Source organism: Pinus tabuliformis, chromosome 3_2 (assembly GCF_031772625.1).
Source record: "Pinus tabuliformis cultivar Carrire ecotype Pingquan chromosome 3_2, CPIR1, whole genome shotgun sequence".
NCBI classification, from domain to species: domain Eukaryota; kingdom Viridiplantae; phylum Streptophyta; class Pinopsida; order Pinales; family Pinaceae; genus Pinus; species Pinus tabuliformis.
Genome location: NC_142302.1, coordinates 1,212,595,670 through 1,212,600,674, shown reverse-complemented (window position 1 = coordinate 1,212,600,674; position 5,005 = coordinate 1,212,595,670).

The following is a 5,005-nucleotide window of genomic DNA, read 5'->3' as shown; positions in this document are numbered from 1 at the left end:
GTAGAAAATTATTGTTATTTGCCACAAAGGAGTTCCAAAAGTCTAGATTTGGGAGTAAGAAAACTAATCCGAGTAGCTCAATGATTACTATGACATTCCAAAGCTTTCCCAAGGATGAAATGATGCTTGTGATCCTGAAAAATAACTTACATCAACCATTTAACCCAATCCTACAACAAGAAACCATCAATGATAAATGCAGAAATAGAAAGAAACGAGAACAAGCTATGCATGTGAATAAGAAGTGAAAAGAAGAAAATAAAATGATACAAAAGGGCTATGAGGCTCCTAGAATGGCCAATCCTAAAGAAAATCAGAGTCCTATCAAGGAGACCAACATCTAGAAACTAAACATGGTACCAATCTTCATTATTTCCATCAATACAATTACATCCTTGCAAGAAATTACAATGGAGCTGTAAAAATATAAGTTATCTCCCCAAGAAGACTAATAAAAATCCACACCTAGAGACAAAATCAACTTGGTACTTATACAAAATGATTAGGAATCATTCCACATGAATGGAGGAAACTTTCACCCACCAAAATCCCTTCATTAATGGATCTGGTTGCCAATACTAGGAATTTGCATTAAATGGCAGGGAGCACATTCCTAGATTTTCTCAATCATTGGAAGTCCACAATATGTGTCATAATTCCACAATAACTTGTTGATTTATTATTTAATATTGATCCTCACATATTAGGGAGAAATTCCCTCAATTATCTCCTCCTACAAATATTCATAATATGCTGAATATTCTCATAATATTTCACAAAAATAAATAATATTAGGCACAAACATGTAATTATTCATAAACCATCCTAATGAATGTATTAAAGCTAAAAGATACGTTATCTAATGCAAAAATAGAGGTTTAATGTGTTGAAGGATGGTCATATGGGCCTTAATTTATGTTTAATTTAGAGGCATGGGCCTTAATTTATGTCTAATTTAGAGGCCCATCATACCCCGCTACGGAAATTGTTTCTCATCCTCTGAAAAGGATAGTGACCTCATTGTGCCTACATTCATGGCTCTGATGGCCTCTCTCTTGGACATTCCTTAATCCTTTCTCTTAAGAATTTTGGCTGTAAGTTCTGGAAGGACAAGCACAAAAATGTAGTTGTTCTTTTCATGATTCTTTAAGAGTCCTTCAAGAAAAACCATAAATTTCCTCTTTACAAATGAACTTAGTTTGCTTGTAGATCCATTTCATTCACGTCCTCTCCCTTGAAACCTTCATTCTGTTTCCACTCATTTCTCCAAAACTGCTTGTGCATAGAAAAAATCACAGTGTTTCTTGAGACCATTAGAGTGCCTTGTTACCCTCATTCAAGATGGGCTCTTGAATATTTTTCAGTTTGAAAAGGTCTTCCACTTCATTTTACAACCTTTTACTACCTTGCTCCACCATTTGGAGACCTTCGAATCCTTCAAAATGCCTTTAGACGAGAACTAGGACATCCTGCATTAATTCTTGTAGAAACTACAGGAAACCCTATTTAAACCACAAGAAACCCTGTTTAAACCTTTTTTGAGTAGAAATTATAGTATGAGCCTAGGGTAGGCCCTTAACATGACTTCCATTCCTTTCTCCCATTTCTATAACATCTTTTAGGCCTTGGACAAAAGCTAGAAAGAGATTAGAGACCTCTTGGAAAGCCTCTTTTCATCACTGCAGTTTGATTTCTGTTTTGATGGTGAATGCCTTATTTCCTTTTTTTGCCTTCTTCTTCTCTCTTGTCACCAATATTGATGCTGGGCTAAGCTGACAACACCCACAGTATGCATATAAAATGCATAATCTCATTTATCTTAGGAATTTCAATCACCCTGCCTAGTCAAACCTTCATAAATTAAGATTTGATGTTCTTAATTAAGTTTTAAGGCCCCTTCATTTAATTTCATGCGGAAATGTTTTAAAGACTATTCAATAGTCTAAACCTTAATTAACCTCTCCACCGGGACTTTATACTCCACCTTCATTAAACTTTAATTAATCCTTAACCCTTATTACTCAACCCTTTGGTTGATTCTAACATTCGCTCGTTTAAGCATCCCATGGTTAACCTTTGGTTTAACCCGATTTATCAAAAAATACATTAATCCGCTTTATTTCTATTATAACCTTCGTATAATAGAAATACACATGTAAACTTACCTTTTCACCTTTCCTCGGCCTTTGTACATTTACCGATGCTTACCTTTATTAGGTTCATTCTCCACCGTTGATTTCACTCCTTAGGATCAATGACTATCGCGTGATCTCCATCCATCCTTCGTAACCCAAATAAATTTAAACTCGTGTTGATAAACTTTCGGGTCTACTCTTTCCTAAGCCTTATCGGCTTCAATCTCCACCATCGATCTTACCTTTAATCTGATGGCTGATGTCTTCTGCAATCAATAGAGCTAATCACCATTCCTCCATCATTTGATCAAGACACACTTTATCCAACGGCTAGTAGCGATATCACACAAGTCACTTGCATAAGGTTTAAACACCCTTATGGAGATGATAAGGATTATAAATCCTTAGTCTATAAATGTTCGGGTCCGTTTTGAGATTAACGCTTGATCACCTTATGACTCGATATCCATTGGATATCCTAGGTCATCAAATCTACGACCTGTAGATCTTCAACTAGCACATCGATTACCCAACAGCTTAGTCCCGCAGTTGACTATGACATAAGTGTTTAAAAATGAGATCAATGACTAGAATCGAGTGCGGAACTTTAGCCATGATCAAGACCTCCGAACACTCCTATCCCTCAATCTAATGGATCTGTCAATCTAACGATCTAGATCTATTCCTCCACCAATTTCTTCTAACATTAATATCCGTCGATCTCAAGGATCCAACGGTTCCCGTTCATTGTTACTTCACTTCTTTGACCTTTACGTGTTTTCTCAAAGTTCTCTATGGTTTCGGGTTTACTTCAGGGTTTCTGGTTTTTTGATGTCCTACATCACAACTTCCTCCTGAGCTTAACTCCACTCACACCTTTATGATTCCTTCACCTTCACTGTAACATTATAGGCTTCCTCCTATACTATCGGTGTGTGTAAAGCGATAACACCTCTCTGTTACTCTTATCTTTATTTCACCTTTGGATTCTTCCCCTGAAACCTATGTTACGAAGAATAACTCAAGATCTTACACAATCTATATCTCGATTACTAAATACACACATAAACTTAGAATCAAGTTGTTTGTATTAATAAACAAGTATTTACATTGGAACTCTCTCCTTGGCCTGATCTTCTGTATCAGTGGCCTCTATTTTCCTACCTGCCCAGAAGCTTACAATCAAACCTCTAACTCTCAACCTCTAGCTACTGACTTGACTTTACTATCTAACCACTGACTATGCCTTTTAGGCTTACATTTATACAAAAGGATTCTACAACCAATTCCTGGTTTAGATCCATAACCTTCTCAACAAAATCCTAAAATATCTTCCTTATCTCTAAGGATCCTCTTTAATCCACAAAATCTTGAACTAACTCCTAATCTAAGTTTTACAATTAATCCTCAAATTTCGCAATCTCTCAACTATCATCATTCTCTTATGTTCTCCAACATTCGAGAAAATTTACAAGTATGCCTCACAATACTTAATTAAATCCCTATTCTAGCTTATATCGCTCAAAATCTTAATAATTACATTAATTTGACACTTAGGAACCCAACTTCCTTAAAGCAAAAAACCCCCTATGTCTACTAAAATACAATTATTTTCTTGAGATGAATGCTCCTGCATCAGACTACCAAAGTAGAAAACATTCATGATCTCTCGATCATGTGTCTTCATATGTTGATAGAAAACCTCCAGGGTCCCAAAGTTTAGTTTGTAGTTGTCTAAATGCTCTGCACCTTTGCTGCTACTATATGTCTACTATCTTTCGTTTCATTTTCCTCTCCTTGTCAATTAGGTTCAAACTCTGATTGATCATCCTTCGTGTTGTTGTCAATCATCTCCATATGGATTGTTTCATCATCAACTGCCATAATTCTTCAATCTCCATTTCCAGCACATCCTTGGACTATTCCATACTCTGCCACTTACTGTTGCCTCTTTCTCTTTGTTTCAAGTTGTTGTTGCTATTCACTAACTCTTAAAACTATTGTTTTTCTGTTTGAATTTGTTGAATTCTTACCCTTACTCTTGCTTTTTCTCCTATTCTTGCTTTTTCTCTCATTCTTATTGCCTCCCTTTCATCCTTACCCTTTTTCATGGTTATCTCTTTCTGCATTGACTTTCCAACATTCTTTCTAGCAATTGAAAATCTCTGTTCCATGGATTAAAATCTTCCACAAAATTCTCTTCTACCATCTTTACTTGGTTGCTCATCTGTGCCAAATTTTCTCTAGCATCTGCAACTAAACCTACACTCACAAAACAATTATTAAAATAAAAAACATAAGGCCTCAGTGCCTCTTCATCCTTTGACAACACTTCATTATGTTGCTCTGATTTCTCCTCTTCTATCAGCACACCCAGATGCTGATTCAACCTCTTTAAAGAATTCTCTAAAGAATTTTCGAAAGTACTCTCAAGACTATCAGTTAGTCTTCACTCCACACCATCTTCTCGAATGATGCCTTTCTGATCTTGTCCAATGTAGTGAACTCCTTCCTATGCAATCACACTATCATACTCTGAATTTCCTAGCAAATACTCCAGCAACTCAATTTCTCTGTGACACTTCATAAGTACTTCATCATTACTTATGATTCCTGCATTTATACACAAATTATCAGTTTGAAAATTACAGGGTTCAACGGTCTCAATTGTTGCTTCACATATCAGTTCTTCAGACTGAATTTCATCTCCTCTCATAAGAAATTTTCCTGTGTTGTCACAACTTCAAACATCAATGTATTACTAAATTCTTTCTACTGCCATAATTCACTACTTTTCTCACTCAAGAGACATTCTACATCATTCTTTACTTCAGAGTTTTTATCTTCTTAAAGACACTCTTCCATACTTT